This window comes from Phocoena sinus, chromosome X (assembly GCF_008692025.1).
Source record: "Phocoena sinus isolate mPhoSin1 chromosome X, mPhoSin1.pri, whole genome shotgun sequence".
Classification (NCBI taxonomy): domain Eukaryota; kingdom Metazoa; phylum Chordata; class Mammalia; order Artiodactyla; family Phocoenidae; genus Phocoena; species Phocoena sinus.
Window position 1 is genome coordinate 64,181,018 of NC_045784.1, and position 27,690 is coordinate 64,208,707.

The 27,690-nt window shown below is 39.1% G+C and overlaps 1 protein-coding gene across 1 annotated transcript in view; it reads right to left on the minus strand.

Moving 5' to 3' along the window:
* Positions 1–13,202, minus strand: part of RLIM (ring finger protein, LIM domain interacting) — a 39,565-nt gene extending 26,363 nt beyond the window's left edge. The window contains exon 1 of the mRNA XM_032619634.1: positions 13,098–13,202. The gene's annotated coding sequence lies outside the window, so the exon portion shown is untranslated. The remainder of the gene's footprint in view (positions 1–13,097) is intronic.
* Between the last annotated feature and the right edge of the window lie 14,488 nt (positions 13,203–27,690).

Consider the following 27,690-nt stretch of genomic DNA (forward strand, 5'->3'; position numbering starts at 1 on the left):
TAGGGCACAGGGAGAGAAAAAGCCAATGTGCTCCCCTACTTTTGCCCAAAGCCTTCATTATTTCTGCCTCATTCTGCACTTTCCCTAGGTTGGGAGTGGTGGTCAAGAGATTCCAGCACTGGCAAGACATCTCTACCCTGTATGGACATTTAAGGGGTGAGTTACGGCTGTAACACCTGCCGAGGTCCCCCAGACTAGAATTATCAATACATCTTCAAAGAAAAGAAAATCCTGAATGTAAGCAATGCCCTCAAATGCCTTGTAAAATCATCTTACTAACATACACCCAAATGAACCTGGTCTCATTTTAAGCAGTCCCTTCACTACCTAAGTGGTATAAAAATGAAAAAAATGTAATAATTCTAAACCGCAAGTTCAGTTCAGCCCGACAGATGTAATGTCACTATTGTTTGGTAAGTGAAAACTAACATTTTAAAGGTTAAAGTATGCCAAAGATGTCAGGAGACTGCAGTCCAAATGATGAAATACAGATCTCTCTCCATTTTGGTGTGAAAAGATCAGTTAAGAATTATGTTAATAAAATGGGTCTGTAGATTCTACTCTGTGGTGAAAAACATTGTGGTACATTTCCAGTTTAACTTATGTAAGAAAAAAAGAATCCCCACTGTCCCCCTCCCCCGGGCTCCTCCTACGTTCAAAAAAGAGAAGATTTTAAATCTTTTTATTTAGTTACCTTATACTCAGTTATATTCATGTGCACAAGTCAGAAATTTTGGATTCAGTATATGGTTAGCATCAGCCATTTTTAAACTTAAATATTTCTGGGAAAGCTTACCAATAAAACAAGAGAACAAATATGTAATTGTTCTTAAATCACTTAGGTCTCTTCTTAGTTATAAGCAATACTTACCATCCTATTCATACAGCCCTTTCACCTATATTTCAATGAAGCTTTACAACAATCCTATGAAGTAGGAATCACCAAATCTATTTTACAGATAAAAAACAGAAGCACAGGCAGAGAAAGTGATTTACCAAAGGCCATGTGCTTACTAAGTGGAAAGAGCCAGTAATTAAAGCCAGGTCTCCTGATTCCAAATCCAGTCAACTTTTCACTAAATGGACAACTGCCTCCCAATATATGCCAAGACTATAAACTTTATTTTTTTCCATTTTGTTTGCTTTTATTTTTTTCCACATCTTTATTGGAGTACAGTTGCTTTACAATGGTGTGTTAGCTCCTGCTCTACAACAAAGTGAATCAGTTACACATACACACATGCTCCCACATCTCTTCCCTCCCGTGTCTCCCACCCTCCACCCTCCCTATCCCACCCCTCCAGGCGGTCACAAAGCATGGAGCTGATCTCCCTGTGCTATGCGGCTGCTTCCCACTAGCTATCTACCTTAAGTTTGGTAGTGTATGTATGTCCATGCCTCTCTCTTGCTTTGTCACAGCTCACCCTTCCCCCTCCCCATATCCTCAACTCCGTTCTCCAGTAGGTCTGTGTCTTTATTCCTGTCTTACCCCTAGGTTCTTCATGACATTTCTTTTTCTTAAATTCCATATATATGTGTTAGCATACGGTACGTGTCTTTCTCTTTCTGACTTACTTCACTCTGTATGACAGACTCTAGGTCTATCCACCTCATTACAAATAGCTATTTCGTTTCTTTTTATGGCTGAGTAATATTCCATTGTATATATGTGCCACATCTTCTTTATCCATTCATCTGTTGCTGGACACTTAGGTTGCTTCCATGTCCTGGCTATTGTAAACAGAGCTGCAATGAACATTTTGGTACATGACTCTTTTTGAATTTTGGTTTTCTCAGGGTATATGCCCAGTAGTGGGATTGCTGGGTCATATGGTAGTTCTATTTGTAGTTTTTTAAGGAACCTCCATACTGTTCTCCATAGTGGCTGTACCAATTCACATTCCCACCAGCAGTGCAAGAGTGTTCCCTTTTCTCCACACCCTCTCCAGCATTTATTGTTTCTAGATTTTTTGATGATGGCCATTCTGACAGGTGTGAGATGATATCTCATTGTAGTTTTGATTTGCATTTCTCTAATGATTAATGATGTTGAGCATTCTTTCATGTGTTTGTTGGCAGTCTGTATATCTTCTTTTGAGAAATGTCTTCTTTGGAGAAATTTAGGTCTTTTGCCCATTTTTGGATTGGGTTGTTTGTTACTGAGCTGCATGAGCTGCTTGTAAATCTTGGAGATTAATCCTTTGTCAGTTGCTTCATTTGCAAATATCTTCTCCCATTCTGAGGGTTGGCTTTTGGTCTTGTTTATGGTTTCCTTTGCTGTGCAAAAGCTTTGAAGTTTCATTAGGTCCCATTTGTTTATTTTTGTTTTTATTTCCATTTCTCTAGGAGGTGGGTCAAAAAGGATCTTGCTGTGATTTATGTCTGTGTTCTGCCTATGTTTTCCTCTAAGAGTTTGATAGTTTCTGGCCTTACATTTAGGTCTTTAATCCATTTTGAGCTTATTTTTGTGTACGGTGTTAGGGAGTGATCTAATCTCATACTTTTACATGTACCTGTCCAGTTGTCCGAGCACCACTTAATGAAGAGGCTGTCCTTTCTCCACTATACATTCCTGCCTCCTTTATCAAAGATAAGGTGACCATATGTGTTTGGGTTTATCTCTGGGCTTTTTATCCTGTTCCATTGATCTATCTTTCTGTTTTTGTGCCAGTACCATACTGTCTTGATTACTGTAGCTTTGTAGTATACAAGACTATAAACTTTAAATAAATACATTCCTTCAGTCCCAATAGGCATGTCCAATGTATTCAACCTCACTATGAGCTATTTAGACCATGTTCATTTCCGGTATGAAAACTTCCAAAATGACAAAACACCTTTTATAAGCAGGCTTAACCCAGCAGGGCTTATTTTTATTTTATTTATTTTTACATCATTATTAGAGTATAATTGCTTTACAATGGTGTGTTAGTTTCTGCTTTATAACAAAGTGAATCAGTTATACATATACATATGTTCCCTTATCTCTTCCCTCTTGCGTCTCCCTCCCTCCCACCCTCCCTATCCCACCACTCCAAGCGGTCAAAGCACGGAGCTGATCTCCCTGTGCTATGCGGCTGCTTCCCACTAGCTCTCTACCTTACATTTGGTAGTGTATATAGGTCCATGCCTCTCTCTCTCGCTTTGTCACAGCTTACACTTCCCCCTCCCCATATACTCAAGTACGTTCTCTAGTAGTTCTGCGTCTTTATTCCTGTCTTACCCCTAGGTTCTTCATGACATTTTTTCCCTTAAATTCCATATATATGTGTTAGCATACGGTATTTGTCTTTCTCTTTCTGACTTACTTCACTCTGTATGACAGACTCTAGGTCTATCCACCTCATTACAAATAGCTCAATTTCGTTTCTTTTTATGGCTGAGTAATATTCCATTGTATGTATGTGCCATATCTTCTTTATCCGTTCATCCGATGATGGGCACTTAGGTTGTTTCCATCTCTGGGCTATTGTAAATAGAGCTGCAATGAACATTTTGGTACACAACTCTTTTTGAATTATGGTTTTCTCAGGGTATATGCCCAGTAGTGGGATTGCTGGGTCATATGGTAGCTCTATTTGTAGTTTTTTAAGGAACCTCCATACTGTTCTCCATAGTGGCTGTACCAATTCACATTCCCACCAGCAGTGCAAGAGTGTTCCCTTTTCTCCACACCCTCTCCAGCATTTATTGTTTCTAGATTTTTTGGTGATGGCCATTCTGACTGGTGTGAGATGATAACTCATGGTAGTTTTGATTTGCATTTCTCTAATGATTAATGATGTTGAGCATTCTTTCATGTGTTTGTTGGCAGTCTGTATATCTTCTTTGGAGAAATGTCTTCTTTGGAGAAATTTAGGTCTTCTGCCCATTTTTGGATTGGGTTGTTTGTTACTGAGCTGCATGAGCTGCTTGTAAATTTTGGAGATTATTCCTTTGTCAGTTGCTTCATTTGCAAATATCTTCTCCCATTCTGAGGGTTGGCTTTTGGTCTTGTTTATGGTTTCCTTTGCTGTGCAAAAGCTTTGAAGTTTCATTAGGTCCCATTTGTTTATTTTTGTTTTTATTTCCATTTCTCTAGGAGGTGGGTCAAAAAGGATCTTGCTGTGATTTATGTCAGAGTGTTCTGCCTATGTTTTCCTCTAAGAGTTTGATAGTTTCTGGCCTTACATTTAGGTCTTTAATCCATTTTGAGCTTATTTTTCCGTATGGTGTTAGGGAGTGATCTAATCTCATACTTTTACATGTACCTGTCCAGTTCTCCAAGCACCACTTATTGAAGAGGCTGTCCTTTCTCCACTGTACATTCCTGCCTCCTTTATCAAAGATAAGGTGACCATATGTGTTTGGGTTTATCTCTGGGCTTTCTATCCTGCTCCATTGATCTATTTTTCTGTTTTTTGTGCCAGTACCATACTGTCTTGATTACTGTAGCTTTGTAGTATACAAGACTATAAACTAAATAAATACATTCCTTCAGTCCCAATAGGCATGTCCAATGTATTCAACCTCACTGTGAGCTTTTGAGACCATGTTCATTTCCGGTATGAAAACTTACAAAATGACAAAACACCTTTGCAGTCTGAACCCAGCAGAGCTTATTTTTAAATAAGTCAACTTTTAGTATTTTTGCTTTAAATAGAGTTGTCCCTCGGATAAATAATATGTTTTATTACCCTTATTTCTTTCAGAGTACTGTGTGCCAATATATCCAAATCCATTCCTGGAACACAAACAGCCAAATTAGAAAATTTGCCCAGTCATTTCAAAAACTACTCATTTGGTCAATAAATGTATGACTGTGTCAGGTAAATTTAATTCCAGGGAGGAAAAGCCAGCAAGAAAACCAAACCTGAGATTTATTCTGTAACTAGGGAGTTTAAAGCAGATTTTATTCACCTTGAGAATTTTAAAGCATTTTTAGTGATCTCCAATTCTCCTACAGTCATTATCATATATTAATAAAAATTATGCAGATTACTCTGTTTCTAACCACTGCTAAAAGTATTTCATTTAATTCTCCTATGCCAATCTTTAAAAAATTTAATTTTGTTATAACGTTAGGGCAAAAAGTCACTTAAAACATACTGTTCAGGGGCTTCCCTGGTGGCACAGTGGTTGAGAGTCCGCCTGCCAATGCAGGGGACACGGGTTCGTGCCCCGGTCTGGGAAGATCCCACATGCCGCAGAGCGGCTGGGCCCGTGAGCCATGGCCGCTGAGCCTGCGCATCCAGAGCCTGTGCTCCACAACAGGAGAGGCCACAACAGTGAGAGGCCCGTGTACCGCAAAAAAAAAAAGAAAAAAAAATACTGTAAAGGAAATGGAAACTACTAAGAATTGATTTTACAATTTAAGATCATAATCTATATGAGATATTTGTATACATACATATCTGTCTACTTACCACTGTGTGTGTGTGTGTGTGTGTGTGTGTGTGTGTGTGTGTGCATATTTCCCCTAGGGGCTGGGGTTCAGTACTCATTAATTCAGTGCTTATGTGAGTTTATAGAAAATATCTACAAGAATAATGAGAATTGACTATACATTACAGAATAGGGATGAATGTATAATATCAAAAATAAAAGCAAGCGGGCTTCCCTGGTGGCACAGTGGTTGGAAGTCTGCCTGCCAATGCAGGGGACACGGGTTCACGCCCCGGTCCGGGAAGATTCCACATGCTGCGGAGCGGCTGGGCCCGTGAGCCATGGCCGCTGAGCCTGTGTGTCCAGAGCCTGTGCTCTGCAACGGGAGAGGCCACAACAGTGAGAGGCCCATGTACCACAAAACAAACAAACAAACAAACAAAAAAAACAAACAAAACCATAGAAAACATACTGCTCAGTACTAATGGGTCAGAAGACCTGGTGCTAAGTATAAGTACACGCATACTATATTCAATGGACATACTGCATCAATTAAGATTTAAGGCACTAAAATATATGGTTAACAAAACAACAGACTTAAAAAACTGAATTCTGGAATTCAAATGCCTGTGTGAATATCAGTTTTAAAATAAGCCACATCTATTAAGTCTGGAAGAAATAATCTCTTTTTAAAAACAAAAAGGTAGGGCTTCCCTGGTGGCGCAGTGGTTGAGAGTCTGCCTGCCAATGCAGGGGACACGGGTTCGTGCCCTGGTCTGGGAAGATCCCACATGCTGTGGAGCGGCTAGGCCCGTGAGCCATAGCCACTGAACCTGCGCGTCCGGAGCCTGTGCTCCGCAACGAGAGAGGCCACAACAGTGAGAGGCCCACATACCGCCAAAAAAACCCAAACAACAACAACAAAAAAAACCAAGAAAAACAACAACAAAAAACCAAAAAGGTATGGTGGGAGGGAGGAATCAAGGTAACCTAATACCAAACAACTACTAAAGTATTATACCTTGAGCATCGTCACCTTTTGAATGTGTTCATAGAAGCTCCAAAACTCGATAGTGTTCTAAAGCACAACATGCCAATTAAAAAAAATCATAGGTACCAACATAAAAATGTGTCATACTGAAGAGAAGGGCAAACATTATTGTGTTTGCAACAGAACTTCTTCATTAAGAACCTCAGAGTAGATGAAAATTAATGACATGCAAGCCTTGTGAATAATGAAAATGTCAGCTCAATAATACCATCACCAAAACGAAAAATACTCAATATAGTTAAAAACAAAAAAAGGCCAAATCACAAAGAACTGCTGAATCTGAGGTCATGAAAATAAAATACCATCGTATATGTAGTTATATACAAAAGTGTTGGGAATTGTTCCTATATAGAATGTTTCATTAAAATTTTACAGCATTTGTAGCAAATCAAAGGTTGATTACCAGATAGCTTTTTTATTCTGAGTAGCAGGGTGGAATTCAGCTCTGTGAAAATGGAAAAAGACAGGATACTAGGTTCTAGTCTTGGCTCTAACAGTAACTGTAAATTTGGCCAATTTATTTAACCTTTTGTGTCTCAGGATCTCCATCAATATTAGAGTACTGGATTAAGCTATCTACAAGATACCTTTCCAATTCTATGAATCTGTGACTATGAATAAGATATAACCCGCATCACATTACAATACTAAGAAAAATAAAGCTTAAGAAACAACATGAATAACTAGGATGTAAGCTTAGAAGCTGTGCTTTTCTTACTGCTATTTCACTCATACACTTCTGTCTCTTTTTATGACTATCTTATTTTTTTTAAAAGAAACATAAGGCATTCCTCTTTAAAAAACAGGGCAGGGTTTATATTTCACTGCCTTTACTTATTGCATGGTACCTCTCACCACCCACACAATTTGCTGATCACTTCCATTACTGGCCTATCAGAGGATGCTACTAAGGCCTCCACCACTGCTGATACTACTAGAGCAAAATGGGATTATAAAATATCTGCATGGCAATGTTAGCTTAGCCTGGTTTATATTCTTCTACCTCTACCACTTGAAAAAGGACAGCAGGAAAAAAAGGATTCAGCATGTGTCTAATCTCTTGGCAGGAAGTCTGCAGCTCACAAATAATTCTGATTTACAACAACCCTCTAAAAACAGTTAAACCGAAGAATATTAACAATGTCAACAAATCAAAGGATGGAGACCAAGCCAAATGCTGCCAATTCACAGGATCAAGTTAGTCAAAAAAAGAAACCATTATAATGACATTTCAATTCACTCAAGTACTTTAGACAGTGAATTTAATCTTCAATTACCCAGTTCAACCCAGTTCACGCTCTTTTATTATCAAGCTACGCCACTAAATTAGAATTTGGTCTTATTCACACTAACTCAATTCTGACTTCTCATTATTCTCAAGAAGTCAAAAAATGACTCAAAAGCCCAAAAGATTCATGTGTTTATTTTTAAGTTATTAATGTAAAAGTCACTGATTACTGGCAATTTTGGTGTTAATTGGTAAAGTACTACTTTTTTTTTAACATCTTTATTGGGGTATAATTGCTTTACAATGGTGTGTTAGTTTCTGCTTTATAACAAAGTGAATCAGTTATACATATACATATGTTCCCATATGTCTTCCCTCTTGCGTCTCCCTCCCTCCCTCCCACCCTCCCTATCCCACCCCTCCAGGCGGTCACAAAGCACCAAGCCGACATCCCTGTGCCATGTGGCTACTTCCCACTAGCTATCTACCTTACGTTTGGTAGTGTGTATATGTCCATGACTCTCTCTCGTCCTGTCACAGCTCACCCTTCCCCCTCCCCATATCCTCAAGTCCATTCTCCAGTAGGTCTGTGTCTTTATTCCTGTCTTACCCCTAGGTTCTTCATGACATTTTTTTCCTTAAATTCCATATATAAGTGTTAGCATACGGTATTTGTCTTTTTCTTTCTGACTTACTTCACTCTGTATGACAGACTCTAGGTCTATCCACCTCATTACAAATAGCTCAATTTCGTTTCTTTTTATGGCTGAGTAATATTCCATTGTATATATGTGCCACATCTTCTTTATCCATTCATCCGATGATGGGCACTTAGGTTGTTTCCATCTCCGGGCTATTGTAAATAGAGCTGCAATGAACATTTTGGTACATGACTCTTTTTGAATTTTGGTTTTCTCAGGGTATATGCCCAGTAGTGGGATTGCTGGGTCATATGGTAGCTCTATTTGTAGTTTTTTAAGGAACCTCCATACTGTTCTCCATAGTGGCTGAACCAATTCACATTCCCACCAGCAGTGCAAGAGTGTTCCCTTTTCTCCACACCCTCTGCTGCATTTATTGTTTCTAGATTTTTTGATGATGGCCATTCTGACTGGTGTGAGATGATATCTCATGGTAAAGTACTACTTTTTAAGAAATAAGTTTTCCACCAAAGTGAACAATTTAAAAGAGTGAAGTCAATTTTTAAGATTAAAATCACTTGACCAAAAAAGAAAATATTATCTACACAAATACAAATGACTGCTATATTGTTTGAGGAAAACAATACTGTGTTACAGAACCAAACACGTTGACAACTGTGATCCCTGAACCAGTGCTCCTACACAGAAATGGTGACGAAGTTGACCATTTATCTCCGGTCTGTCCAGAAGAGTAGCAGTCTACAACTGTTGTCCTGTAGTAATTATTAATATGGCCCTCTTTCACACCTAAGTGTCCCAGTTTGGATAAATTATATGGTCATCTTAGATGTAACTGACACTAACAGGAACTTTGGTCAATAAAAAATGAAAATTGTAATTAGAGTTAAATCCTTTCTTCATACACTCAAGTGAAGAACAAGAGGAAAGAGACCATTTTTCATTCCAGAAAAAACTGAAAACACTGAACACAAATATCTCCTCTCCCCCACAGAAAGTATCACGTTCATCACCACGTAAACGCTGTAATAGCAGCCCAACCTGTAGTAGTGAAATTATTGCAAGAGGTCCACAAATCTACATACATATACCATGCACTGTCTACAGATATTTGTCTCCCACATATGTTGGTGATATTATGACTAATGAAATTAAAACCTTGGGTTGAAGCACTAAAATACAAGAATATCTACAGCAAAAATATCAAGTATATATTTCAAGAGCAAAACCACAAGTTCACAAATATATTCCCAAATTGTTCAAGATTGTCAAGATTTTTACATATAAAATGAACTGCTTGATTATCTGGGAAACTTCCATATTCCAGGTTGGGAAGAAAAATAACGAAGGAAAAATAGACACAGAAGTGTTACTGCTTTCTTACACCGGGTATCAAAATGTCAAAGGATCACGTAAGTTGGATACTTTTTAAAATCAACGGGCCATAAGGTTTTGGAAATGTCTGTGTTATACAGAAATGTTAAGGAATTAGACTTACAAAAGAAAAACATGTCCCAGCCCTAGTCAGTGGCCCAAAATTCTAGCACCTGATTGGTCTGGGTTTGACAGAGGACTTTTTACTTTCTAATTTGTTATCTACTTTACAGTAAATCAAGGGAACAGGAGGTTGGTGAGTGGTTTGCTCTATTTCCCAAGCCGCTAGCGCTTTGGGAAAAGTAATATACACATTATAATTCCATAAATGCATTTGATCTACTGTATTATTTAAGGCCTCACTACATGTTCACTAATCTGAAAGAATATATCCAATCAGCCTAACAGTTCTAGATGACTTCATTATTAAGCTATTTCTTAAAGCCATTTCTGATTTTAAATTAAGTTTATCAAACTTTTTCACAAGCAGTAACAGCTGAAACAGGAACCTTGACAGACCAAAAAAGAGGGTGTAATTGCTAAATAAGTCTCACCTGCTTCATAAAGCAAATTTCCTTTAACAAAAGTTTTTGAGGCAAATAACCTACAGATTTTAAAAATTACAACCTTTCATTTTCTTTGCACTTCCAATCTAATTAGATAGCAATTAGGTCTAAAGACATAAAACCTTAGTGACTTTGGCATCAGACCTGAGTTAAAATGGGGGCTCTACCACTTATTAGCTATGTAACTGAGGACAAATTACCTAATCTCTCCTTTGAGTCTCAGTTACCTCTGTAAAATAGGTAACATCCTCATGAAGTTTTGCTGTAAGGAGTACAAAATGATGCATGTGAAGCACAGGACCTAGCACATAAGTATTCAATACAAATTAGTTATGAATTTAGGCTAACTACCCATCGCAGTTTGCCTGGGACAATGCAGGTTTGCACCTGGATGCATTATTAATAATGTCCCTTTTGCTCTTAAAAGCATCCTGGCTAGGGCAATAAATTATGTGGCTACCTTAACAATGATGATGAAAGGAGTTAATACCAATTAGAGTATTATATATCATTTATGACTTTTTGGACCTTGAAGGAAAAAAATCGAATGTCACACAAAATAATGAGATTATATTCCTGTAATACAGTCTACTGATAATTAATTTTGTTATTCAATAAACATTTAAACACTATTTATTTATACCCATCTCATTCCAACAGTAATTTAAGGCAGCAAATTTCTGTATTGTTTTTTCTGTTCCATACAGGTACTGGTAAATTTCAAACGTTATTTTAAAGGAAAAAAATTGACAGGTACAGCACTAATGAGGTTCCAGCTACTCAGGAACACTACCTTTTGAATTCCCAGTGAAAAACACCCATTCTGATCATGAAGAATGCCCAAGACCAACTAACATATATCAAATAAGCCCATCCAATTACAGGGCCTGCAAAACAGAATAAATATTTTAAAACATGCATTCTACACATAAATCATCAGGAGACGCAACAAAAAATAAATTACCTGACTGTTATATGACATAGTATTGTAATACAATAAACTGGATTTTAGTTTTCTTCACTCTCTGCTCTAGAAAAAAAAAGAATCCATTATTCTTCCTCTTTTATAAGATAGACATTTTCTTTGAAACAGACACATCCTAAAAAAATACATATCCCATATATTTTAGATACAGATACACACACATACATACACACACACACTCAACACAACCCAACGTAACTCAACATTAGTATTAGGATATTTTGGGAGACTGAGAAGGTCAGAGGGAACCAGGAATCTTATATGTTATATATAAGAAAGCCTTTAAAGGCCGAGAGCCAATCTACCTTTTAATATAAAGTTACTTAAAATAGGCCTTTTCTCATGAGACCATTAATTATTTTCAGATTCTCAGTTACTTCCAAAAACTTATTTGGCACATTACACTAGCCTAAGGCAGTAATTAAAGCATGAAAGATCATCAGGACATCTTAGGCTAAAGAAAAACATTTTTTCAGTAAGAGTATACTAAAATCCAACTAAAAAATATTTAGATTGGTCTTCCTGGGTACTTTATTTTTACAACTTAGAAAACCGATTTTGGGGGAGCGATAACTGTGCCTGCCTGCTCTCAAGTCATCCAGGACGGACATAATGTACCTGATGGGGTGATATAAGTATTCTGTCTTTAATAAGGAGAAGAATCAAAAAATGATTAGTAATAGTATGTCTATTTCTTCCTTCAATCATCCAAAGCCACTGCAGTTAATTCTGATTCAGGAAGTGCGGGCTCCTTATTTCCAGCAAAAAATTATTCTGGGACCTTGCAAACAGTGGATGACAACCTGATATAAATGCTTCCTCCTGCCCCAAAACTGAAGAATGACCTAAATAACAAGCCTGCTAGTCCTCAGAATCCCGGACTAACCTGTGGAATAAGTATGGTGAAACTGTCTAGGGAAGGAACGTGGCTGTCTCCTCCATCTTGAAATTAATCAGCATAAGGGAAAAAGGGACTGAGTATTCAGGAAGCAGAAGCCCAACCGGTTAATACTAGTTACTAAAGCTATGGCGTACGTGGCAGGTACCGCCCGCAGAAGCCGAGACCCTTAGGCATTTTTTTGAGGGGGGAGGGGTTGGGTTGCTCACGGATTGAACGAAAATTAACTTCAAAATCATTTGGCCCAATTCCCACCCTCACCCAGGGAAAAACAACAAACACGCAACAGCTTTTCCCTCCCTTTTGGGGGGATCCTTGCAGTGATATCTGCCAAAGGATATGCCAGGGTTATTCGAGCAAGGGAGTAAACCACATTTGCCTCAGATCCTCAGGGAAGATGTCATCGTGGCCCCAGGGGGCGCCTAATTGATAGTGCCCTGCAGAAGGGCTCAAAATGGGGTTTTGCAAATCCTGGGAAATATAAAGGCCCGCAAGTTCTCAGCATCTAACTTAGAGCAGCCTGATTTTTCCCCCATTTCCTAAACCCAAGCCCGCCATGTAAAAGGGAGGGGGGGAGGAGGACGCGAGGGAAGTCTCCAGAGAACCGAGGAGAGAAAAACCTGAGACGGTCAAAGATTCTCACGCCTGAAGCCAACACTCGAAAATCGCCTCCCCAAAATTCTTAAGGTTCTGGAGGGCCCCGGCCGCGGCTCGAGCGGCCACGAAGAGGAAGTACTTCCCACCTCCTTCCCCTTCTTCAAAGAGCCTGTCGGCCATACACCCAACTAAAATGGCAGCGGCGACTACGCCACGGAGCCCCCCGCAGCAACCTGCGCCTGGGGTCCGGAGGCGGCGCTGAGCCTCCGCCACGATGCGCCACTCAGGCCATTTTGAGAGAACGCAGTAACCGCGGCTCCGCTGTCTTCCTCTCGCTCTCCATCCATTTCTCAGGATTCCCAAGGCTTCACTTACTCGGTTTTAGTGTCGGGATCCGACTCGGTCGGTCCGGCCGCCGCCGCCGCCGCCGCCGCCGCCGCCGCCGCCGCCGCCGCCGCCGCCGCCGCCGCCGCCGCCGCCGCCGCCGCCGCCGCCGCCGCCGCCGCCGCCGCGGCTCCTGCGCGCCTCCCCTACCGCCGCTCTCAAGCCCGCCTCCGATGAGTCGCTGGTTGAGACCCGCCTCTAGCCCAGCGCCTGCTCGGAGACGTTGCTCAGGCAGCCATTATCTTCCCCATTGTTACCAAGCAGCGACAGGAAACGCTTGCCCACAACAGGAAGTGATGATGCCGCGTCCGGGCCCCGCAGCCCGACTCCCAGCCGAGTAGCCAATCCCAGGCGATTGCTTGAAAAGGCTCAGTGGGAGGAGAAGGCTGCCGGCTGACGACGCGGCAAGGCGGGCCGCGGCCTGGAAAAGGAAAACCGCTGTGACGCCCACCATGTGACAGGCCCCACCCTCCTCCGCCATTTTGAATTGTGGCGAGAAATTTCGCGTTCTGAGAATTGTGGGAAAGTTGTCTTTCCAGTTTTGAAAGCTGGAGGATGTCATCGTCTGACTGCTAGAAACCCTTTTCAGAGTGAGAAATGCGATACTAGTCTAACCTGACGTCGATTCACACAGTTAGTCCGGACCGGTTAATACAGCATCCTACCTTTATTCGACATTTATCGAGCGCCAGCTGTAGTGTCAAGCACTATTATAGATGTTGGGGATACAGCGGAAATTAAAGCGGACCAAAATCCCAGTTCTCGTGGGTTTTCATATTCTACTTGGGGGAGGGACAATAATTACTATATATATATATGTGTGTATATATATGTATAACATATATATAGTTGATGATAAATGCTAGGGAGAAAAATAAAGCGGGGGGAGGTGGGCGGGAGAACGCCCGGTGGGGGCAAACGGGAATTGCAGTTTTAAAAAGAGTGGTCAGAGGTAGCCTCTCTGAGATGGTGATTCTGAAATCCTTGGAAGAGGGCGGTGACTGTAAAACGGTGGGAAAATCTGATAAGGTTGGAATTTAAGGGCGGTTAAGGAAGGCCTTTCTTAGATGGTAATGCGTGAAGGAAGGTAGAGAATGAGCTACCCAGCATCCAACTCCCGTTTTCACAGTTAAAGAAAAGCAGCCACGGTTTTAGGGTGTGTCCCTGTTTTTTTTTTCCCCATTTTTCTGTTTTCTGTGTTTTCAGGTAACACCCCAGCTACACTGGCTTTCTTAGTATTATTCCAGCGAACTAAACTTGTTCCCACCTCTACAACTTTACCTTTTCTCAACTGTCACCTCCCCAGAGAAGACTTCCCTAACCACCCTATCTGAAATAACATCTTACCCGTCCCCTTACCTGCTTAATTTTCTTTAGAGCACTTCATCTGAAAATATATTATTTATTTGTTTACCCCACCCCCTTAAGAACAGTAAACCTTTTTGTTTTGTTCACTGTTATATCCGCAGCGAGCTCATAGTAGGCCCTCAAATATTTTTTGATAGAGTGCTGGCCTCGGCATGACGGTCATTTCATCAGCCAGAAATATATTTCACTCCAAGCAGTTACAACAATATCCCTCATACTTCCCTGTTCAACTTTCCAACAGGCTTGATATTGTCATTTTTGACAGTATGGGAATATGAGTTTGGTATTGTGTCTCTACTCAGCTTTTGTCTTATATTACATGTCATATACTAGAACTTTTACCTAGAATGTGTAAAATGGGTTCTTCAGTGGCCTGCAATTGCTATTTAGCCAGATATTGAGATTATGGCAATAACATTAGCCACTCCTTGACATATTCTTGAGGCAAACGTGGCTTAATGTAAAATATAAAATCACAAAAGAAGTGGAAAATGTAGGTGAATATGTCTATAGCCTTGGGGAGGTGGAAGGACTTTCTAAACATGACACAAAGTACATAAAAGGAATTACTGTTAAATACAACTTCATAAATGAAAGTAAAGCTTCTGAATGTCAAAACACAAGGTTAATAAAGTTAAAAGACAAATGACAAACTGAGAAAAATCATTTCCATATGACAGCTAAGGGGTAGTACTGATTTATAATAAAATTAAAAGAGAAATGAGAAATTGGCAAAAATGCTACATATGATAAACATATGATAAGCATGTATGGCTAGTATCACTACAGACAGTCCCCAATTTACGTGGTTTGACTTACGATTTTTTGACTTTACTATGGTGCAAAAGAGATACTCATTCAGTAGAAACTGTACTTCAGATTTGAATTTTGATCTTTCTCTGGGCTAGCAATATGCAGTACGATACTTTCTGGTGATGCTGGGCAGCAGCAGCAAGCTGCAGTTCCCAGTCAGCCACATCATGAGGGTAAACAACCCAGACACTGATAGCAATTCTGTACCCACACAACCATTCTGTATTTCAGTACAGTATTCAATAAATTACATGAGATATTCATCACTTTATTATAAAATAGGCTTTGTGTTAGATGTTTTTGCTCAACTGTAGGCTAATTTAAGTCTTCTGAGCATGTTTAAGGTAGGCTAGGCTAAACTATGATGTTTGGTATGTTATGTGTATTAAATGCATTTTCCACTTAGGATATTTTCAACTTAGGATGGATTTCTCGGGACGTAACCCCATCGTAAATTGAGGAAGATCTGTAGTCTATAAAGTGCTATTATAAATTTTTTTTTTTTTTTTTTTTTTGCTGTACGCAGGCCTCTCACCGTTGTGGCCTCTCCCGTTGCGGAGCGCAGGCTCAGCGGCCATGGCTCACGGGCCCAGCTGCTTCGCGGCATGTGGGATCTTCCCGGACCGGGGCACGAACCCGCGTCCCCTGCATCGGCAGGCGGACTCTCAACCACTGCGCCACCAGGGAAGCCCATAAATTTTTTTTAAAGATAAATATCCCAATTAAACGTGCAAAGGACATGAATAGACAATTCAAAGAAGGAGAAAATATTTGGCTGATAAGCATATGATAATATTAATCAGAGTAATCAACCTCACTTATAATCAGAAATAAAAATAAAAACAGTGATATCTCTTTTTTGCCTATCAGAATGTCAAAGATTAAAAGTTTTTAATATTAAGTGCTGATGAAGATACTATGAAATGGGCACACATATGCTACTGGTACAAACTGATATAACCTTTTTTAGGTAATTTGGCAACACGTATCAAAAGCCTAAATATCCATATTGTTTGATCAACAAATCCACAAACAAATTTATTTTAAGGAAAATGGACAAGTTTTCAAAAATATACGTAATAAATGTACAAAGATGTTAATCATAGTGAGTTGTATAATATTGAAATACTGAAATATCAGAAAAATAACTTTTCAACAATAATTAGTTAAATACAGTGCATCCACATAATGGACTCCTACACAGCCATTAGAAATGAGTAGCTAGATCTGGAAATATGTTTTTAAATAAAAAGACAATTTATAAAATAGCATGTATTATTCTATTTTTATATTAAGATATGTGTAAATATACATAGAAAAAAGTCTAGATGAATATACATGCAAATAAAATGTGAAAGGATTATTAGTCATTTTTAATTCTTTACCTATTTCTGTATTGTCTTGAATATTTACAATATGCATGTATTTCTTGGTATTGGAAGGAGGGGGCATTTTTATTTTAAAAGAAAAGTCTGTCTGAATCTGAAAATGAAAAGAAAGAGCATCTCCCCATCAGCTTATTCCTTCCCACTTCAACAAGTCTACTCTTCCTTCTTCCTTCCTCCCTTCCTTCCTTCCTCCCTACCCCTCTGCCTCCCTTCCTTCTTCTCTCTCTCTCTCTCTCTCTCTCTCCCTCCCATGTACTTTTCCATGCTCTTTTATAACCAAGGGGCTGCTTACTTCCAACACCTAGGATATCACTTCTTCTCAAAACAATTTATCCCATGATGGCATTCAGTGCCACCTTAGAACCCAGGGAAGCAACCCACTGAATAATTCTCATTGAGTTTCTCTTCAGCCTAATTGCATTTCTCTCCCATGTGCTTTTTACATATGTGTGATGTTCACATATTTTTATCCCTTCCTTAACAGGAAAATAATAAAAGAATTTTCCAATTTTCCTTCTGTTCATTCACTCAACAAAATGTATTGATCACCTATTATATGATGATCATCTACTGTAGATTGATCATCTACTTTATTTCCCAGCTGGTGGCTGGGAATAGATCAGTAGACCACAGACAAGAAGATCCTGCCCTTGTGGCAAGACAGACATTGACCGAATACTTGTAAATGTAATGAACATTACAAAGGAGACAACATATTGGTACATTGGGACCAGTATATAAAAGGAATATTTAACCCATAGAGTTGCCATTTTTAGCTGAGACTTGAGCTGAAGGAATAATGATGGTTAGGGAAAGAAGGAAAATAATGGAGGAGCCCTGAGGGAATAACCTGCACAGATTTCCTGGGGTGAGAAAATGGAGCCTGGGAAACTGAAAAAGTAGCTCATTTTCTCTAGAAAATCATTCTATTTTCTTTTCTTCATAGCACTCATCACATTGGAATTTATCTTGTCTATTTGTTTATGATGTTTATTGATTGTATTTCTATGTTTATAGTCTGTCAGTCTTCCCACTGGCCCACTCCCAGTGTAAAGTTTTGTGGGAACTGAGGCTTTGCCCCAGTGCTTCACCACTGTATTTTCCAAGCCTAAAATACTAATAGACACTCATCAGTATTTCTGGAATGAATCAATGAGTTAGCTTATAGTTCAAATTAGAGATTTTGGATCATATCGTAAAAGCAATGGGAAGTTGTTAAAGAGGTTTAAAAAGGGATCATTTAAAAATGATCTGATGTGACATGATACTATACATAGAGAATCCTAAAGATGCTACCAGAAAACTACTAGAGCTAATCAATGAATTTGGTAAAGTAGCAGGATACAAAATTAATGCACAGAAATCTCTGGCATTCCTATATACTAATGATGAAAAATCTGAAAGTGAAATCAAGAAAACACTCCCATTTACCATTGCAACAAAAAGAATAAAATATCTAGGAATAAACCTACCTAAGGATACGAAAGACCTGTATGCAGAAAATTATAAGACACTGATGAAAGAAATTAAAGATGATACAAATAGATGGAGAGATATACCATGTTCTTGGATGGGAAGAATCAACATTGTGAAAATGACTCTACTACCCAAAGCAATCTACAGATTCAATGCAATCCCTATCAAACTACCACTGGCATTTTTCACAGAACTAGAACAAAAAATTTCGCAATTTGTATGGAAACACAAAAGACCCCGAATAGCCAAAGCAATCTTGAGAACGAAAAAAGGAGCTGGAGGAATAAGGCTCCCTGACTTCAGACTATATTACAAAGCAACAGTAATCAAGACAGTATGGTACTGGCACAAAAACAGAAAGATAGATCAGTGGAACAGGATAGAAAGCCCAGAGATAAACCCACGCACATATGGACACCTTATCTTTGATAAAGGAGGCAGGAATGTACAGTGGAGAAAGGACAGCCTCTTCAATAAATGGTGCTGGGAAAACTGGACAGGTACATGTAAAAGCATGAGATTAGATCACTCCCTAACACCACACACAAAAATAAGCTCAAAATGGATTAAAGACCTAAATGTAAGGCCAGAAACTATCAAACTCTTAGAAGAAAACATAGGAAGAACACTCTATGACATAAATCACAGCAAGATCCTTTCTGACCCACCTCCTAGAGTAATGGAAATAAAAACAAAAATAAACAAATGGGACCTAATGAAACTTCAAAGCTTTTGCACAGCAAAGGAAACCATAACCAAGACCAAAAGACAACCCTCAGAATGGGAGAAAACATTTGCAAATGAAGCAACTGACAAAGGATTAATCTCCAAAATTTACAAGCAGCTCATGCAGCTCAATAACAAAAAAACAAACAACCCCATCCAAAAATGGGCAGAAGACCTAAATAGACATTTCTCCAAAGAAGATATACAGAATGCCAACAAACACATGAAAGAATGCTCAACATCATTAATCATTAGAGAAATGCAAATCAAACCTACAATGAGATATCATCTCACACCAGTCAGAATGGCCATCATCAAAAAATCTAGAAACAATAAATGCTGGAGAGGGTGTGGAGAAAAGGGGACACTCTTGCACTGCTGGTGGGAATGTGAATTGGTTCAGCCACTGTGGAGAACAGTGTGGAGGTTCCTTAAAAAACTACAAATAGAATTACCATATGACCCAGCAATCCCACTACTTGGCATATACCCTGAGAAAACCAAAATTCAAAGAGAGTCATGTACCAAAATGTTCATTGCAGCTCTATTTACAATAGCCAGGACATGGAAACAACCTAAGCGCCCATCATCGGATGAATGGATAAAGAAGATGTGGCACATATACACAATGGAATATTACTCAGCCTTAAAAAGAAATGAAATTGAGCTATTTGTAATGAGATGGATAGACCTAGAATCTGTCATACAGAGTGAAGTAAGTCAGAAAGAAAAAGACAAATACCGTATGCTAACACATATATATGGAATTTAAGGGAAAAAAATGTCATGAAGAACCTAGGGGTAAGATAGGAATAAAGACGCAGACCTACTGGAGAACGGACTTAAGGATATGGGGAGGGGGAAGGGTGAGTTTTGACAGGGCGAGAGAGAGTCATGGACATATACACACTAACAAACGTAGTAAGGTAGATAGCTGGGGGGAAGCAGCCGCAAGGCACAGGGATATTAGCTCGGTGCTTTGTGACAGCCTGGAAGGGTGGGATGGGGAGAGTGGGAGGGAGGGAGACGCAAGAGGGAAGACATATGGGAACATATGTATATGTATAGCTGATTCACTTTGTTATAAAGCAGAAACTAACACACCATTGTAAAGCAATTATACCCCAGTAAAGATGTTAAAAAAAAAAATGATCTGATGAAGGTTTTTTTTGTTTGTTTTTTTTAAAGATCTTTATGGCTGCTATGTGTTTGTGACTGCATTTTCTTTACGGTGGATTTATTTACTATTTTAAGGGTCCAAACTCCTTTATCTTTAAGAAATTAAACTGGTTTTGTTTTTAGAAAGTGACACCACCCAAATATATATTTATTTAGTCTAGATGCTGCCTCTAATGTCTTTATTAAAAATTTTTGCATAAGAATTACTGATCAAAATCAATTAACTAGAAAACCAGTATCTGCCTCTTAGCACTTCCATTTTGCTTAAGGTCATTCCTTTAGGAGTTTGTAATAATATTCAAGATATGAATGGATTTTAAATGTTTTCTTCAGTCTGCCCTGAGGAAAGGGATAGCAGGATGAGAAGGGACAACTGAAAGGTAATCAGTAATCCATTCATTCCTTTATTCATTCAGTTGTCATTCATTCAACAATATTTATTGTATACCATGGCACTGTGCAGTTGTCATTCATTCAACAATATTTATTGTGTACCATGGCACTGTGCTAGGTCTTGGGGTTACAGATATAAAAGATATAGTCTCTGTCCTGAGGGAGTTCACAGTCTAGAAGGGAGGCATCCTGGGATGTAATTTCATCTACAGTCATTTTGTGAAGATATGTGGAAGCTAAAACTGATGTGTTGGTTCCATTGTAGGGGCCCAGGCAACACTTTTTAGGAAGTCAGCCACAAGTTTATATTTATAAAATGTTTGAGGTCAGCCATAAAAAGAAAGGAAATTGAGTTATTCGTAGTGAGGTGGATGGACCTAGAGTCTGTCATACAAAGTGAAGTAAGTCAGAAAGAGAAAAACAGATACCATATGCTAACACATATAGATGAAATCTAAAAAAAATGGTTCTGATGAACCTAGGGGCAGGACAGGAATAAAGACACAGACATAGAGAATGGACTTGAGGACACGGAGAGGGGGAAGGGTAAGCTGGGACAAAGTGGGAGAGTAGCACTGACATATATACACTACCAAATGTAAAATAGATAGCTAGTGGGAAGCAGCTGCATGGCACAGGGAGATCAGCTCGATGCTCTGCAACCACCTAGAGGGGTGGGATAAGGAGGATATACATATGCATATAACTGATTCACTTTGTTATACAGCAGAAACTAACACAACACTGTAAAGCAATTATACTCCAATAAAGATGTTAAAAAAATAAATGAAAGATGAAGAAGTGAAGCACACAAAGCGTAAGAGTAAATCTCTTTTATTCCATACCATCTGTGGAAGATATTTTTAACCTAAAAGCCTGAAGAACATCTTGTATATTCACCTTAGATTAGTAGAAAAGATTACAATTGCTTTCATTCCTAGCAGCACAATGCCATGTTTATACTAGCGTTGTTATTGAAGACTTAGTTGCTCTAGAACTCAGTTCATCTTTTTGAAAGTGTATATAGTGATGTATATCATTCCTCCCACAAATGCCCTGTAAGTTAATTAACTGGGGTTGTTCTCCTCCAGTAAATTATACTCTAGAAATAAGAAATATTATATTGCAAATATTCAAACATAGTAGAAATAAAATATGTACTGATGCCTGGTTAATTACATTAGTAGTAGGGGAACTCAGTAGATTCACTGTCATGTCTTTTTTTCCATCTATTACAGCAGCAATGAAATATCTCTCTTTCCATTCTATACGTTTGGGAGATATAAAAATGACTGCTTAAGGAAGCAGTATCAAGCACCTTATGTATCCAAACATGAAGGTTTCAGATGCTCTGGTTTAGAAAGCACAGGGCAGTTTTTCAATTCATGCCAAAAACAACCAGAAAGTGATCTTCCTGTAACAAATTAAGTGCAATATACCAAGGAGAAGACAGAAGACTTGGATTTAGAGAAGAAACACCCATCTTATCTCCAATTATTAATCTATTTTAATAAATACTTTGTCATTTATATAAAATGTGAATAATAAAATGTTTAAAATAGATTCAGTTGACTATGCACTTTCTCTGGCATCAAACAACTTTATACCAAGTTTCTGTTTAGAGAGAGGATGACTCTGTCCCTGCTTCTTATCTCCATCCTCTTCAGTCGTCATGAAAGCTTCAAGCTCATCTGGTCCTGCACCCATCTAAACTCTCATTTCCATTGAGGTCAGCTGTAAATCCACTTCCATCATGATCTGCACTGTTTTGCACTCTCTCAACACTTCCATCGAGCCCTCTGGGACTGCCCAGTCAATACTAACACACACCTCTGCTTTCTTAGTCTCTTCATAGAAAGGTCTGTCCTCAGCACTTTGAAAAGTGCCAACTTCCAAAAGACCTCTTCTCCCCACAGACTCACTGAGAAATAAAAAACCAAGTGCAGACTTCTTTCCTCACAAAGCCTTTATATCTCAAACCCAGAAGGAGAGATGGGAGGGGCACTTAGTTAAAATACAGATTCCTAGGCCTCATCCTAAGAATCTGATTCAGACATCTTAGGGTAGAACTCAGGAATATTCGTTTTAAATAAACTCTCTACAAGATTCAGATGTAGGTTATCTGCAGAGAAATGTTTGGAAGATGGACTTTAGTTAAAACGATACTAATAGTTACCCTCCATTGTGTCTCTAATATGTGCCAAGAACATAATGCACATTATCTCATTTAACTTTTACCAAAAAAACCTTGAGAGATGTTATGAACATTTCATAGTTGAGGAAAATGAAGCTTAAAGCAGCAAAACCAAACTTTGCATGAGATCACACAACTAGTAAATAATGGAGAGATCTGTACTATAATTGGATGCTGCTTCTAACAACCCAGATCTCCAAGCTCCTAAACCAAGGGCTCAAGTGAATAATACATTAAAAAATATTTTCTTAAAGATGATTGAAAAGATAGAAAGCCTGGCTTTGCTGGAAATTTTGTTCCTCAGAATTTCTATATATCTTACAATACTAAAGATCTTGAATGGGCATGGTCTTTTCAAATAAAAGTTCTCTCTCCCCTCCCCCCCCACCCCCATTACAGAAATCAGCTAAAGTCACTTATTTCTTTGGCTTAGGTTAATTCCTTGTTTTCTTGTTTTGGTTTTGGTTTGGCAGGACAAAAGCACTTGGAAATACCTACAGAAATGGTGCAGTCTCTGACTTCCGGAAAGCCTGGGCAGTGGTCACCTGCTTCTTTGGTCCAGAACTTGATTGAGTAAGAAGCCTAAAGTCTTAAATGGAATATCAGACTTAGGCAGCAGTGTAGCTGGACAGGTCACTTTCCATTAGGGTAAAGTTGAAATTGTACAGTTTGACTGATTCATGCTGCCAGTTGAATAAATGTAGTAAAAGACAGCACAAGACGAGGTAAGGAACCTAAGAGACACCAATGTAGTTGGTATTAGCTCTAACCCTGAGCAAAGCTGCCAGATAGACAAAGCTCATTTTAGTTGTCCCTTTGGCATTCTTCGCCAAACTAGACTTCCAAGCATCTACCCCAGGAATCTCATTGTCAGTGTTTAGCCAACTTCAGTTATTTCTAATTATATTCAAAAGTTTGTTATATCCTCTTGCTATCAGTGATTTTTTTCCTTTAAATTGACTCACCTTTTAAAACGTAAATATGTTTATTTAAAAGGATATTTTGTATCACTATTATAAATGGGAAACCAGTATTACTTGTCATAAATGGAGGAAAATCAATACATAATTAGTAAAATAGAGACTGTTCACCTGAATATCACCTAAGATCATGCTGATTACACTTAACATGCTGACAAACATAAGGAAGAGAAACTTTGTTTATGGATTGGTATTCCCGGCCTGGAACCCAATGCTGTCCAGATATTATTACTGCATTATGTTCCTTTCTTCCCTCCCAAATTAAGCCAGTTCTGTACTTTTCCTGTTAGGGCTCAAGCCTCATTGGTGGCCTATTCCAAAGTGATAATTAGCTCAAATTGAATAAACCAATTTTCAGCTTAGGAGGAGGATTGGGAGAGATTCTCTCCAGATAATATATATGGGTTTTAACTCTTGCCTTCTTGAGATAACTGTTATCTTTTTGCTAGAATCCAATGATTGCCAAACCTCTCACTATCGCGGCCTCTTTTGTTGCGGAGCACAGGCTCCAGACGCGCAGGCTCAGTAGTTGTGGCTCACGGGCCTAGTTGCTTCGCGGCATGTGGGATCCTCCCAGACCAGGACTCGAACCCGTGTCCCCTGCATTAGCAGGCAGATTCTCAACCACTGTGCCACCAGGGAAGCCCTATACATTCTTTTAAAAAAAATATTTTCCATTATGGTTTATCATAGGATATTGAACATAGTTCTCTGTGCCATACAGTAGGACCTTGCTGCTTATCCATTCCATATATAAAAGCCTATATCTGGGGCTCCCCTGGTGGCGCAGTGGTTGAGAGTCCGCCTGCCGATGCAGGGGACACGGGTTCGTGCCCCGGTCCGGGAAGATCCCACATGCCGCGGAGCGGCTGGGCCCGTGAGCCATGGCCACTGAGCCTGCTGCTCCGCAACGGGAGAGGCCACAACAGTGAGAGGCCCGCGTACCGCAAAAAAAAAAAAAGCCTATATCTGCTAACACCAAACTCCCACTCCATCCCTCCCCCAACCCTCTACCCCTTGGCAACCACCAGTCTGTTCTCTATGTCCGTAATTCTGTTTCTGTAAAACAACTTTTTAAAAAAGAGTTTACTTTTTGGAGAAGTTTTAGTTTCACAGCAAAATTAGAGGAAGATATAGAGCTTTCCCCTTTACCCCCTGCCTGCACACATGGCTAGCCTTTCCCACTATCAACATCACTCACCAGAGTGGTACCTTTGTTATTACAATTGATGAACCGACATTGACACATCATTATCACCCAAAGTCCATAGTTTACATTAGGATTCACTCTTCATGTTGTACAGTCTGTGGTTTTGGACAAATGTATAATGACATGTATCCATTGTTATAGTATCATACAAAGCATTTTCACTCCCTAAAGTTCTCTGTTCTCTGACTCCTCTGTGCTCTATTCATCCCTCCGTCCTTCTCCCTCAACCTCTGGGAACCACCGATCCTGTTATTATCTCCACAGTTTTTCCTTTTCTAGAATGTAATATAGTTGGAATCATACCGTTTGTAGCCTTTAAAGACATTTTATAAGCATAGGAAAAACAAGTCTGGAGGGATATATATGTAAATATATACATATATTTCTGGGTACTGGCATTATAGGTGATTATTTCCTAAAGTTTTTGCAAGAAACATGTATTACTTTTGTACTCAGAAGAAAAAAAAGTAAATGTTATGGAAAAGAAAGAGGTTTTTATCTCTAGAGTAATCAATTTTTGCTTATCTTCCTGTGCATCTCAAATTGTCCATTAGACTATAACTATCATGTGGGCAGAGATTAGGCATTTTAAAAAAATTTCCCCTGGCACTTCCTGCCACATAGAGTTCTGCATTCAATAAATGTTGACTAACTGCGTTCGTGCATGTGCATACATATAAGCCTATGTACCTATGTGGGCATGCATATTTAGATATGCCAACTTCTTTCTCATCAGTAATGAGAAAAAAGTGACAGGGTTTTTTTTTTAATAGTGCTATAGTTCTACAGGCTTTTTGCCATATGTTGGGAAAGGAAAGTACTTGCCAAGGCTAAGAGTACAAATGACCATTAAAGATTTGGGGGGGCATACCAGTCAAGCTTGTCAACTTTAGCCCAGGCAATTATTTTCTTGTGCTATCTCTGTTTGGATGTTATTGGGTCTAGTCCCAATCTTCTATGACTCTACTAATTAGCTTCTCTGGGCATTTTATTGGTAATATTTAAATAAAAATCCACATACCAGGGCAACTGGTAAATGGGCTATCTGTACCCACTCTGGGCTCCTTGTTATAAGCCAGTGTTAAATCAGCTGAAGTAATAAGGGCTTTGTGCTGTTGGGAGGCTGGTAAGCAGGACAGGTTTACACGTCTTTAGTCACATTTCATTTCTCATCTTCAGAACTCCATACTCCACATCAAAACTGAGATGAGAGTACAAAGTTTGTACTTCAGGATATCAGCAGGTGCCCAAGACAGAATAAGTGTTAAAACCCCTAAAACCACTAAATTATTTTAAAAGGTTTCTAACAAGCTCTTCAGAATCAGATAGCAGAGCTCAAGGATTTATACATTTGATCTCAGAAATAGGAGGACAGGATAAAGACCAGATTTGAGCCCTTGATGATTTGATTTTTTAAAATAGTTATGGCTGTACAAGGAAGGCATGGAACGTGGAGGACATTTTAAAGGCAGATTATGGCTTATCCTTAATTATAGCTGCAGCTGAGCTGAGGACATGGGTTGGAGCCTAATCACCTCTCAGAGACACAGCAGGTAACTGGATAGTACTTTTGCTTCCTCAAAGCCTCTGATAGAGAATTATTGATTCTGAAATCTCCTGTAGTATGTTTTTACACAGGGAAGTGCTGACTGTAGAGGTGGGAGTTTAGAAATATGGGCCAATTGAACAACTGTGAATTTATAATGGGTTAAGATAATGAGGCAGTATAAATTCTGGGGGACACACTAATGCCACTGTCTTCTTACATATTTATTGGGCTGTCAAGGTATAAATGTCACTATGAAAATCCAAAGTGCTATGCAGCAGGCCTTGGCTTAATATTCCTTCTGCTCATCAGCAAGCCCTATAAGTCTCCCACACCCAAATCCTGGTAGCAGGATCCCTACACTCAGTAAAGATTTAATAGCAGAGAGCACTAGTGAGGTCTCATGTGACCCAGGTGTACTCCTTTTTAAAATTAACTTGGAAGTGTTCATTTGTGAATAATTAAAACTCTAACCCACTTTGAGGTCCCTCAACCACATCAGATCCTACACTGGGAATGATATCTGCTAAAAATCCTATAATTTGCATTTTGTGGGGAGATGCAGGGATTACCCTTGTGATGAAGAAAACATGGGAACTGGCACAGGAGTCAGTGAGAATTATAGGTTTCTAAGCAATAAATTCCTAGTCCAGGAGCTTATGGCCCCACTCAAACCCTTGTCCTGTGAAACTTCTATACCACTGGCAAAGTCTGTACCCTTATAGAATATACTCCCAGCCTCTAATCTAGTAACTACATCCTCAGTCTCACCCTTGCATACTAGGTGCTAAATAAATATTTGTTAGATGAATAAATAAATAAATCTAGAGAAATGGTATTTTTAAAGTGCCTGCTAGTGTTAAATTGCATAGAAGTGAGCTTTCAAAATATAGTCCATCTTAAAATGTGTGATCAACTGTAGGGATTGGACCCTTGGAAAGAGAGGTTGTCTAAAAGTGACATCTGAGAATGAGTTCCTGATATTTTTCTTTAGCATTTCAGCTTCTAGGCTGAGCCACTCGATTTGCCTTTTTGTTAGTTATCCTACAGATTTTAGAAGAGTCAGAAATCTGGCCTTTGTAGCTCTTTGTAGAAATCTGCACACTGGCTACTTTTATTGCCTCCTGGCTGAATGATTTTATATTCTGGTGTTTTATTTCCACATTGTCATTGGTCTGGCCAATGCCTGCTCCTTGTTAATATATTCCTTTTCATCCTCATTTGAGACTCCCGTTTCACTTCCCCACTCTCCATATACAACTATTCTAATGTGTTTAGTGTGTGTCTTTTCATTTATAGGTATTCTTGCAA